This window comes from Eschrichtius robustus, chromosome 3 (genome assembly GCF_028021215.1).
Source record: "Eschrichtius robustus isolate mEscRob2 chromosome 3, mEscRob2.pri, whole genome shotgun sequence".
Taxonomy (NCBI): domain Eukaryota; kingdom Metazoa; phylum Chordata; class Mammalia; order Artiodactyla; family Eschrichtiidae; genus Eschrichtius; species Eschrichtius robustus.
In genome coordinates this window covers 137452511-137466066 of record NC_090826.1, presented here as the reverse complement: position 1 = coordinate 137466066, position 13556 = coordinate 137452511, and the positions used below count along the sequence as shown (strand labels likewise).

At 37.2% G+C, this 13556-nt stretch overlaps 1 protein-coding gene across 4 annotated transcripts in view; it reads right to left on the bottom strand.

Annotated features, from left to right (window-relative positions):
- Positions 1–13556, bottom strand: part of RASAL2 (RAS protein activator like 2) — a 408084-nt gene that overhangs the window by 187981 nt on the left and 206547 nt on the right. The window lies entirely within an intron of this gene.

Genomic DNA, 13556 nt, shown 5'->3' with positions numbered 1-13556 from the left:
TTTTGTTAGATAAAAGTAGTAAAATCAACTAAATTTTCTCCAATTTTAAAAGTAAGCACTTAGAGACAGTTAATGAAATACTATACTACCTATACTACACGTTTTTAGTGTATAGATACTAATTGATACATAAAATGGCATATTTTATTCCACAAGTGAGATTAGTTTTTGAAATCCTAAAAAATACTTTTTCTGGCATAACTTTTTTTTCTGTTTGTACATGTGGAATAAGAACTATGTATGGTACAAAAGATCTCTAATTCCGTTAACTATTTTACAATTTATGCACTGGTTATCACTGTAGGATAATGGGATGGCTCTAAGTTGCTTTTTTTTTTTTTTTTCAATTTCGGTAATTCTAAAAGACCAAGTCATCTTACTTTGGGGGTAGAGGGCAAAGACTTTTCACAATGAGATTTTATTAATAACCTCTATCAGACTTAAGAATAGTATTTGTAACATCCTAAATAGTTTGGTAAAATATGCCAGGAATTATGTCACCAAGGCAGTTGCCCAGGAATCATACCTCCTCCCCTCCCTCAAATGGAAACTAACTGCCCTTATCTGAGTTTCATGCTCAATTACAAAAGGAGGAAGCTGCAAACAGAAAAACAAGAACTGGTTAGAGCCAACTAGGCCCAAGATGGCAGAAAACCTGATCTCCAGTGGACCTTGAGCCTCACAGTACGTTCACTGTAATACATTAGCATGCTAAATGACACAACCATGAGCACCACGACAGTTGACAATTGCCATGACAACTGGAAAAGTCCATACAAGGACTGAAAAGGGGTGTTACCTCAGTTCTGGGTCCAAACCACAGCCTTGTTCTCAGATATCTTATGAATACTTCTCTTTACTCAATTCTTTCCCTTTTACCTGGACCCTTCTATATCTATGGTGTCTCAGCCCGAATCAGGTTGAGAAGTTGATTTGCGAACTAAATTCCCACACTCCTCCATTCTTTGGCCAGTTTCATTATTGGCTGTGTGAATCTTAGTGGAAAAAGAACCTCTCCGGCTGAGACCCCTCGGCCTAGGCTAGGACCCTGGTGCGGGTCCAGGCAACCAATTCAGTAACAATTAATCATAGTCTCTAATTCTTATGGCTCCAATACAGACATTTTTAACAAATTTCAATAATAATGGCTCCAATACAGACATTTTTAACAAATTTCAATAATAATGACTAGCATTAAATTCTTTTTTTTTTTAGATTTTAGATGCCTGCTTTTAAATTTTATTTATTTATTTATTTATGGCTGTGTTGGGTCTTCGTTTCTGTGCGAGGGCTTCTTCTAGTTGAGGCAAGCGGGGGCCACTCTTCAGCGCGGTGCACGGGCCTCTCACTGTCGCGGCCTCTCTTGCGGAGCACAGGCTCCAGACGCGCAGGCTCAGTAGTTGTGGCTCACGGGCCCAGTTGCTCCGCGGCATGTGGGATGTTACAAGACCAGGGCTCGAACCCGTGTCCCCTGCCATTGGCAGGCAGATTCTCAACCACTGCGCCACCAGGGAAGCCCGCATTAAATTTTTAGTATGTGCAAGGCTAAGGAATTTACATGTGTGACATTATGAGGAAGCCATTATTATTATCCCCTTTTCACAGAGGAGGAATAATTTATCTCTCCAGATGATTACTATGGGCATATCAATTGATCCAGCAAAACTGGAATAGATAAGGGCTTAAACGTACATGCTTTCTGCTTTGCCTCAGTAATCCAACTCCTAAGACTGGGGTCAAGGGGATGATACCAAGGGAAGCTTTCTCTGTGCTACTGACAATTTGAAGAGCAAAATTCTAATGTCTTCATAAGGACTGAAAATTCTCATACTCTTTCCTCATTTCCTCATGACCATAACTACGGTTACTGCTTGCACACTGAGAAACCAAATGGTGGAATTAAGAAAGGTAAAATTCTAAAAAATAAGGGAATATCAAATAATAGCATCAGTAAAGCTAATAAGTCTTCTAAAAGCTCTCTGTAATATAAAACTTTAAGAACAGTAATCTAAGTCATCCACCCCTTTCAGGATGGAAATGATCTCTACTTAAATAATTAAAAGAGTAGAACCAAGAGGTTAAATAACTCCCTCCTAGTAAGAAAGGTAAAAATGTATCCTCTACCTGCCTTAGGAAAGCATGGAGGTAAATTTGGAAAAAAAAAAAAAGTAGTCTGGATCTTTGAACAAACAGATGAACATAAATAAACATAACTATTTTTGTAATAGTTCCCCCCAAACTTCTATTACCTGAAATAATGAAGGCCTAAGCCATAGAGAAAAGAGGAGCTATTTTTGACATTTTAGGAGGGAATGACCTACAATCTTATCTGTGGAAATTTATAAAGGCCATATCCAGGAAAAAGAAAGAAATGGTTTCTATTATCATATACTTTGTCTCTATCATATCTAAGAAGAGGATAAATAAAATATATCAAACTTCTTATTTGGGCCTAAACTTCACTCACAATTATATTCTCAAAGTTTCAATGTAGGCTCTTCGTTTCCCACTGTTGAAACTTAAAATATGAAGAACGGTTTTATTCACAGTATCACTCTTAAAGTTGAGGGCATTTTATCTCTGACTCAGAATATAAGGGAGAATAGTATTTACTTTTATTCTAAACGTGTGTTTCTTAAGAATCATTTGCTTTTACAACACCACTGACTGTTTCTTACATAAATAATTCTTTTAAAGATATTGACCTGCTTCTTAAAAGTTAGTATAATATTTCAAGTATCTTCAAATGAACAAAGCTGGAGTTTACAAATCTTAGTATACAGCCAAAGAAAATCAGTTTTAGAAAAGACAATTTTAGAAAAACGATTCTGTCCATTCTGATTGTCCTAATTTAGTTTACTAGTTCACATTTACTTGTTTACACTGAATTAGTCTAAAAATTGTATATCTTTCAGGTTCGGTAACATGAGAGAAATTTTTCTTTTTCTTTTTTTTTTTTAAACCTTTTTGCCTTGTATGATGCTTCTTCTGAGCCTTCTTTTTCTTCAGGGAGAATGGTGACCATCACTGTCTTTGGCTGCCTATTGTCCAAAGCCTGAAAGTAGCTGCTATGTATTTTTTTTTCAATTTTTGAATTTTATTTTTTTATACAGCAGTTTCTTATTAGTTATCTATTTTATACATATTAGTGTATATATGTCAATCCCAATCTCCGAATTCATCACACCACGACCAACCCCATGCCACTTTCCCCTCTTGGTGTCCATACGTTTGTTCTCTACATCTGTGTCTCTACTTCTGCCCTGCAAACCGGTTCATCCATGTGACTTTTATAGCTTCCACATATATGCATTAATATACGATATTTGTTTTTCTCTTTCTGACTTACTTCACTCTGTATAACAGTCTCTAGATCCATCCACGTCTCTACAAATGACCCAACATTGTTCCTTTTTAAGGCTGAGTAATATTCCATTGTATATATGTACCACAACTTTATCCATTCGTCTGTCAATGGTCATTTAGGTTGCTTCCATGACCTGGCTATTGTAAATAGTGCTGCAATGAACATTGGGGTGCATGTGTCTTTTTGAAGTATGCTTTTCTCTGGATATATGCCCAGTAGTGGGATTGCTGGGTCATATGCTAATCCTATTTTCAGCTTTTTAAGGAACCTCCAAACTGTTCTACATAGTGGTTGTATCAATTTACATTCCCACCAACAGCGCAAGAGGGTTCCCTTTTCTCCACACCCTCTCCAGCGTTTGTTGATTGTAGATTTTCTGATGATGCCCATTCTAACTGGTGTGAGGTGATACCTCATTGTAGTTTTGATTTGCACTTCTCTAATAATTAGTGATGCTGAGCAGCTTTTCATGTGCTTCTTGACCATCTGTATGTCTTCTTTGGGGAAATGTCTATTTAGGTCTTCTGCCCATTTTTGGATTGGGTTGTTTGTTTTTTTAATATTGAGCTGCATGAGCTGTTTATATATTTTGGAGATTCATCCTTTGTCCGTTGATTTGTTTGCAAATATTTTCTCCCATTCTGAGGGTTGTCTTTTCGTCTTGTTTGTAGTTTCCTTTGCTTTGCAAAAGCTTTGAAGTTTCATTAGGTCCCATTTGTTTATTTTTGTTTTTATTTCCATTACTCTAGGAGGTGGATCAAAAAAGATCTTGCTGTGATTTATGTCAAAGAGTGTTCTTCCTATGTTTTCCTCTAAGAGTTTTATAGTGTCCAGTCTTACATTAGGTCTCTAACACATTCTGAGTTTATTTTTGTGTATGGTGTTAAGGAGTGTTCTAATTTCATTCTTTTACATGTAGCTGTCCAGTTTTCCAGCACCACTTATTGAAGAGGCTGTCTTTTCTCCATTGTATATCCTTGCCTCCTTTGTCATACATTAGTTGACCATAGGTGCATGGGGTTATCTCTGGGCTTTCTATCCTGTTCCATTGATCTGTATTTCTGTTTTTGTGCCAGTACCATATTGTCTTGATTACTGTAGCTTTGTAATATAGTCTGAAGTCAGGGAGTCTGATTCCTCCAGCTCCGTTTTTTTCCCTCAAGACTGCTTTGGCTATTCAGGGTCTTCTCTGTCTCCATACAAATTTTAAGATTTTTTGTTCTAGTTCTGTAAAAAATGCCATTGGTAATTTGATTGCATTGAATCTGTAGATTGCTTTGGGTAGTATAGTCATTTTCACAATACTGATTCTTCCAATCCAAGAACATGGTATATCTCTCCATCTATTTGTATCATCTTTAATTTCTTTCATCAGTGTCTTATAGTTTTCTGCATACAGGTCTTTTGTCTCCCTAGGTAGGTTTATTCCAGGGATTTTATTCTTTTTGTTGCAGTGGTAAACGGGAGTCTCTCCTTAATTTCTCTTTCAGATTTTTCATCATTAGTGTATAGGAATGCAAGAGATTTCTGTGCATTAATTTTGTATCCTGCAACTTTACCAAATTCATTGAGTAGCTCTAGTTTCCTGGTGGCATCTTTAGGATTCTCTATGTATAGTATCATGTCATCTTCAAACAGTGACAGTGTTACTTCTTCTTTTCCAATTTGTATTGCTTTTATTTCTTTTTCTTCTCTGATTGCTGTGGCTAGGACTTCCAAAACTATGTTGAATAACAGTGGCAAAAGTGGACATCCTTGTCTTGTTCCTGATCTTAGAGCAAATGCTTTCAGTTTTTCACCATTGAGAATGATGTTTGCTGTGGGTTTGTTGTATAGGAGCTTTGTTATGTTGAGGTAGGTTCCCTCTATGCCCACTTTCTGGAGAGTTTTTATCACAAATGGGTGTTGAATTCTGTCAAAAGCTTCTTCTGCATCTATTGAGATGATCATATGGTTTTTATTCTTCAATTTGTTAATGTGGTGTATCACATTGATTGATTTGCGTATATTGAAGAATCCTTGCATTCCTGGGGTAAATCTCACTTGATCATGGTGTATGATCCTTTTAATGTGTTGTTGGATTCTGTTTGCTAGTATTTGTTGAGGATTTTTGCATCTATATTCATCAGTGATATTGGTCTATAATATTTTTTTCTCTGTAGTATCTTTGTCTGGTTTTGGTATCAGGGGGATGGTGGCCTCATAGAATGAGTTTGGGAGTGTTCCTCCCTCTGCTTTATTTTGGAAGAGTTTGGGAAGGATAGGTGTTAGCTCTTGTCTAAAAGTTTGATGGAATTCACCTGTGAAGCCATCTGGTCCTGGGCTTTTGTTTGTTGGAACATTTTTAATCCCAGTTTCAATTGCATTACTTGTGATTGGTCTGTTCATATTTTCTATTTCTTCCTGGTTCAGTCTTGGAAGATTATACCTTTCTAAGAATTTGTCCATTTCTTCCAGGTTGTCCATTTTATTGCATAGAGTTGCTTGTAGTAGTCTCTTGGGATGCCTTGTATTTCTGCGGTGTCTGTTGTAACATCTCCTTTTTCGTTTCTAATTTTACTAATTTGAGTCCCCTCCCTCTTTTTCTTGATGAGTCTGGCTAATGGTTCATCAATTTTGTTTATCTTCTCAAAGAACCAGTGTTTAGTTTTATTGATCTTTGCTATTGTCTTCTTTGTTTCTATTTCATTTATTTCTGCTCTTATCTTTATGATTTCTTTCCTTCTACTAACTTTGGGTTTTGTTTGTTCTTCTTTCTCTAGTTCCTTTAGGTGTAAGGTTAGATTGTTTATTTGAGATTTTTCTTGTTTCTTGAGGTAGGATTGTATTGCTATAAACTTCCCTCTTAGAACTGCTTTTGCTGCATCACATAGGTTTTGGATTGTGGTGTTTTCGTTGTAATTTGTCTCTAGGTATTTTCTGATTTCCTCTTTTATTTCTTCAGTGATATCTTGGTTATTTAGTAACGTATTGTTTAGTCTCCATGTGTTTGTGTTTTTTTTCTTGTAACTGATTTCTAATCTCATAGCGTTGTGGTCAGAAAAGATGCTTTATATGATTTCAATTTTCTTAAATTTACTCAGGCTTGATTTGTGACCCAAGATGTGATCTATCCTGGAGAATGTTCCATGTGCACTTGAGAAGAAAGTGTAATCTGCTGTTTTTGTTTCCTTATTAATTTTCTGTTTGGATGATCTGTCCATTGGTGTAAGTGAGGTGTTAAAGTTCCCCACTATTATTGTGTTACTGTTGATTTCCTCTTTTATAGCTGTTTGCATTTGCCTTATGTATTGAGGTGTACTCCGAGGTCCTGGATCATCTTCACTATATATATATTTATAATTGTTATATTATAATATATAAATATATATATTATATATATTTATATTGTTATATTATATATTTATAATTGTTATATCTTCTTCTTGGATTGATCCCTTGATCATTATGTAGTGTCCTTCCTTGTCTCTTGTAACATTCTTTATTTTAACGTCTATTTTATCTGATATGAGTATTGCTACTCCAGCTTTCTTTTGATTTCCATTTGCATGGAATATCTTTTTCCATCCCCTCACTTTCAGTCTGTATGTGTCCCTAGGTCTGAAGTGGGTCTCTTGTAGACAGCATATATATGGGTCTTGTTTTTGTATCCATTCAGCGAGCCTGTGTCTTTTGGTTGGGGCATTTAATCCATTTAGTTTTAAGGTAATTATCAATATGTATGTTCCTATGACCATTTTCTTAATTGTTCTGGGTTTGTTTTTGTAGGTCTTTTTCTTCTCTTGTGTTTCCCACTTAGAGAAGTTCCCTTAGCATTTGTTGTAGAGCTGGTTTGGTGGTGCTGAATTCTCTTAGCTTTTGCTTGTCTGTAAAGCTTTTGATTTCTCCATCGAATCTGAATGAGATCCTTGCCGGGTAGAGTAATCTTGGTTGTAGGTTCTTCCCTTTCATCACTTTAAATATATCATGCCACTCCCTTCTTGCTTGTAGAGTTTCTGCTGAGAAATCAGCTGTTAGCCTTATGGGAGTTCCCTTGTATGTTATTTGTCATTTTTCCCTTGTTGCTTTTAATAATTTTTCTTTGTCTTTAATTTTTGTCAATTTGATCTGTGTCTCGGCACGTTTCTCCTTGGGCTTATCCTGTATGGGCCTCTCTGCGCTTCCTGGACTTGTGTGGCTATTTCCTTTCCCATGTTAGCGAAGTTTTTGACTATAATCTCTTCAAATATTTTCTCGGGTCCTTTCTCTCTCTCTCTTCTCCTTCTGGGACCCCTATAATGCGAATGTTGTTGTGTTTAATGTTGTCCCAGAGGTCTCTTAGGCTGTCTTCATTTCCTTCCATTCTTTTTTCTTTATTCTGTTCCGCGGCAGTGAATTCCACTTCCACCATTCTGTCTTCCAGGTCACTTATCCGTTCTTCTGCCTCAGTTATTCTGCTATTGATTCCTTCTAGTGTATTTTTCATTTCAGTCATTGCATTGTTCATCTCTGTGTGTTTGTTCTTTAATTCTTCTGGGTATTCGTTCTTTAATTCTTCTAGGTCTTTGTTAAACATTTCTTGCATCTTCTCGATCTTTGCCTCCATTCTTATTCCGAGGTCCTGGATCATCTTCACTATCATTATTCTGAATTCTTTTTCTGGAAGGTTGCCTATCTCCACTTCATTTAGTTGTTATTCTGGGGTTTTATCTTGTTCCTTCATCTGGTACATAGCCCTCTGCCTTTTCATCTTGTCTATCTTTCTGTGAATGTGGTTTTTGTTCCACAGGCTGCAGGATTGCAGTTCTTCTTGCTTCTGCTGTCTGCCCTCTGTTGGATTAGGCTATATAAGAGGCTTGTGCAAGTTTCATGATGGGAGGGACTGGTGATGGGCAGAGCTCAGTAAAACTTTAATCTGCTTGTCTGCTGATGGGTGGAGCTGGGTTCCCTCCTTGTTGGTTGTTTGGTCTGAGGCGACCCAACACTGGAGCCTACCTGGCTTTTTGGTGGGGCTAATGGCGGACTCTGGGAGGGCTCACACCAAGGAATACTACCCAGAACTGCTGCCAGTTTCCTTGTCCTCATGGTGAGACACAGCCACCCACCACCTCTGCAGGAGACCCTCCACCACTAGCAGGTAGGTCTGGTTCAGTCTCCTATGCGGTCACTTCTCCTTCCCCTGGTTCCCGATGCGCACACTACTTTGTGTGTGCCCTCCAAGAGTGGAGTCTCTGTTTCTCCCAGTCCTGTCGAAGTCCTGCAATCAAATCCCACTAGCCTTCAAAGTCTGATTCTCTAGGAATTCCTCCTCCCGTTGCCGGACCCCCAGGTTGGGAAGCCTGACGTGGGGCTCAGAACCTTCACTCCAGTGGGTGGACTTCTGTGGTACAAGTGTTCTCCAGTTTGTGAGTCACCCACCCAGCAGTTATGGGATTTGATTTTATTGTGATTGTGCCCCTGCTACCGTCTCACTGTGGCTTCTCCTTTGTCTTTGGATGTGGGGTATCTTTTTTGGTGAGTTCCAGTGTCTTCCTGTCGATGATTGTTCAGCAGTTAGTTGTGATTCCGGTGCTCTTGCAAGAGGGAGTGAGCGCACGTCCTTCTACTCCACCATGTTGAACCAATCTCTGGCTGCTATATATATTTTTTTGGTCCAGTCTTATTTTGTTTGCAATGGGAGGGCTAGTCTTGTACCAGTTACTCCATCACAGCTGGTGTCAAAAGCCTCTTATTCTCTCTTATCCAAACTACTAATACAGTCTCTTCATTGGTGATATTCTGCCCCTTAAATCTATCCTTCACATAGTTACCAGAATATTTCTAAAACGCAATTATAATCATTTAAGGTACACCTCCGTGAGATTCCTCCAATAACAGATCTTTCTCTGGCACTATACTTATACATGGAATCATAATTATTCATTTGTGCAACTAATTCCACATAAGTTAACAGCTTAACTTACCAGTCATTCTGAGACTTAAGGGCCTTCAGTTGCTTTCCTTTGCAGTGTTTTTCAAAGAAGTGATGGTATGTTTGTGTGTGCATGTGACAAGGGACATATCTCTCTGCTTCAACCAGAGCATAATTCGGAGTTTATCTGTTTTACAGGGCTTCTGCATAAGCTTTTCTACAAAAGGCGTTGTTCTGCTAAAAGAGTGTTTTGAAACTAATGTCTTACAGAGCAAGTGCAAGTTCCCTGATATAGTATACCAGGTTTTCCACAATCTGGCCACTGTATAAGTAACCAGCTTTAGACTTTACATACTAGGAACACCAAATTGCTTGCATTTCCCTAACATATTCCTTACGTTGTAGTTCAATGCCTTTGCTTAGTTTGTCCTCTCAGCCTGAAATATTTTCTCTCACTTTCTTTTCTATTCTATACCTGCAAGGTAATCTCCTAATCATCCTAAGGCTTAGGACAGGCATTGTTTCTTCCAGGAACCTTCCTTTCTATCAGTTCCCTAAGGGAGGTTAAGGTACACCTCCCTGAGGTTCCTCCAATAATAGATCTTTCTCTGGCACTATACTTATACATGGAATCATAATTATTCATTTGTGCAACTAATTCCACATAAGTTAACAGCTTAATTTACCGGTCAATCTCCAAACCTTAAAACAGCTCCAACTCACAAATGAATAAATGAATATTTGATGGGTAGAGATGGGGGCCATTTTAGGCAAAGGAAATAACATAACATCAGCCAAGAAGTTGGTAGGCATACTATTTTTTTACTGTATTTGGAACCAGGAGTAGGCCAATTTAGCTACAGCCTCTTAAGGGGGAGAAGTGGGAGAACACCAAAATATATTATAACCACATGGGAGGGCTTTAATACCAGGCCATGAATAATTCAGGAAGCACTGGGAAACAATTCACGTTTTTAGATCAGAGGAATAGTAGTCTCTTAATTGGTCTGTCTCCTTCCTACCTTTCCCTCTTCCAATACATCTTACAGATTAATATTCATAACACATAACTTTGATCCCTTTCCTTTCTTAAGCTTCCTTTGGTAATTGCCCATTGTCAATAGCATCTTAATGACACAGACTACAGTGCTTTAGAATAAATGGATTTCTTTCTTTTATCCTATCCAGTTTACTTGTGCTATTTATCAAATGCCATTTTAAAATTATTTTTCCTATTCCCACAACCAAATTTGGTACTGGGGAGAGGGGAAAGAATTGTGTCTTATTCTTTGTAACTCCTAACAGTAAATTCACATACAGGGGCACATTATGTATCTGCTGAATAACTTGAAAGTAGTTCTGAATGAAATATGCCATGGGTAGTTTACCCCAGGATAAATAATACTTGATTTTAGCTGTTTGCACAAAGCCTAACTGCTATTTTCATCAATATATCTGAGTGTAAATACTGTTTTCCAAAATCATGAAAAATATTTTAAAATATTTTGAAATTGCATTATTACTACCTTGCTGCCTTTACACTAGCATCAAGCTTTTAAAATTCCAAATACAGAAAGTAGAGTCTGACTGAAGAAAAAACGAGCCACATTTACCATTCTTAATGCCTTGTTATTGCCAAAAGAAAGGAGCTCACAAATTCAGCTTTCTTTTGTATTTTTATACTGGCTGCACCCTGGGGAGTTCATGATTATCTTCTCTACCATTTCCCTCAACTCCTTAATCTCTAGTTTATTTGGTCTTATCTCTTGCAAGCAAAATGGAATTCAAATGGCCTCGTACGTCCTCTTTGAACGGGTTGGTGCCAAGCCAGCTGGGGCCTATTCTGGCATCCGGGCAGGGAAGTAAATTCATAACACATAAGCAATGTCTATTTGGCACAATTTGCATGAAGCAATTTACTGAATCAGTGAATCATTTCTCAAGGTGATACTCCTGGCACCTCTTTCAGCATTCTGCCCAGATCTACTCTTCTGTTACATTCCCATTTTGGAAACTAGTGTACTTAACACTCTTCCCATGAACATTGCCCAAGCAAACTTTTTCCCATTTCTGACAGGAAACATGCAGAGTTAAGAGACAGCATTAAAAGATCCCACACAGTGAATACATGAGTGATACTAGACTAATATAATCCTCCCACATTCCAACAGTGCCTGGCTAAGGATTCAGTTTAAACCCTTACAGAACCCTCTTAATTGATCTTATTAATACAGCAATAAACACCCCTGTGATTAGTTGGTTAAGGTTTAAAACAGCTTTTTAAGATAATTTTAGCAGGAAATTCCTTAAAGTCCTTGTTTCAAGGAATTCTAAATTGTTCAACGCAAAACTCCAAAGATAAGAGTCATATTCTTCATGATAATGTGGGTGGAAGGTAAAAAGAGTGACAGCATATTCTGGTCCTTCCACAAAGAAGGAAAAAAAAAAAAAAAAAAGGATTTCTAAACTTTTTCTATCATGAAATTAACAGAATATTAAATAAAATTCAAGTAGCAGGTATAACAATGCCTTAACATTTTCTTATCCTAGAGATTTAATCCAGTTTCTCCAACTTATAGTGGTAGAACATACCTGTCTCAGGGCATTAAACTGCATAAACTTGTCATCCTTACCTGGTCTATTGCAATAACATAACTCATCTATTTCCTTCCGATCCCTTTCACTCAATTTTCCACGTGATCAACAGAGTTACTTTTCTAAGAAGTAAATGTGATGATGTCATTGCCCTGTTAAATACCTTTCCATGGTCCAAATCATTTCTAGAATAAAGTCCAAATTCCTTAGCATGGCCTTCAAGGCACTTTATTATTCAGCTCTTGCCAGCTATCATTTTTCCTCTTGCAAATTATATTCCAAGAATTCTGAACATTTTGCAGTTTGCCAAAGAGATATAAGATGTTTCTTGACTTTGTATCTTTATATATACATGGAATATCTTTCCCTTCTTTTCCTCCAAGTGAGCTTCTATTTGTCCCTAAAGACATGGCTCAATCATAAATTTATCTGTAGATACTTTTTTGGCATTCTCTACTTTAAACGATAACCCACCCCAGGCAATATCTTAGTTAATCTTTCCCTTGTGGTAATGTAATAATCTTTTTTAAAAAATTGTATTGAGGTGAAATTCACGTAACATAAAATTAACCACTGTAAAGTGAATAATTCAGTGACATTTAGTACATTCATGATGTTGTGCAACCACCACCTCTGTATCTAGTTCTGAACAGTTTTAACTTTTAATTTACCTCAATGTGTTCCCGACAAACTGCATCTTTGCAACCACAATACGTTACACCTAACAGATGCTCAATAAATAAAGATGGAATTTCATATTCAACAATGGAAAAGCATCTTATGGATTATTTTTCCCCTCTTTTATTATCCAGTCTTAGAAAAAATATGTAATTACACCTCTTGTTGTGGGAAGACTTATCACATAAAAAAGAAAAGATAGAAGGTTCGTCTCCTCTCAAACTTAAATTTAAAAAATGGATATTCAGGAATCAAAGTTTATAATGTGGCTTTTTCAAAATTTATTCAACAAATATTTGTTAGAATTTACTTATGTGTCAGGAACTGTTCTAAGCACTGAGGGATATAGCACTGAAAAAAACAGACAAAATCCCTGCCCTAAAAGCTTATATAAAAGAGAAAATAAACATAATAAATAAATTATATAGCATTTTAGAAGGTGGTAAATGCTATAGGGGAAAAAAAATACAGCCAGGTAATTAGATCGGAAGTTCTGAATGGAGATACAGGGAGGGGTTGCAATTTTGAATAAGTTGGTCAGAGTAGGGCTTATTGAGCAGGTGATATGCAAGCAAAGAGTTGAAGGAGGTGAGAAAGTAAGTAATGCAAATATCTGAGGGAAAAGCCAAGGCTAAGGTCTTGAGGCAGGAACATGCCCAATGTGCTTAAAACAGTGATGAAGCCATATCCAAGTAGAGGTGTATAATGGACAGATGGATATATGAGTCTAGAGAAGAGAGATGTGTAGGACTGAGATAAAAAATTAAGATCATCAGCTTTAGAGGGTATTTGAAGTCATAAGATTGGATGAGACTCCTAAAGAAGTGAGGTCCACGGACTGAACTCTGTAGCACTCCCCTGTTGAGATTTGGAGAGTAGAAGAGAAATCTGCAAGATGACTCAGAAGGAACTGCCAGAGAGACAGGAAGAAAACTAAGACAGCACAGTGTCATGGAAACCAAGTGAAGAAAGTGGTTCTAGGAGAAGGAATGAGTGATCAACTGCATTAAATGCCACTAACAGATT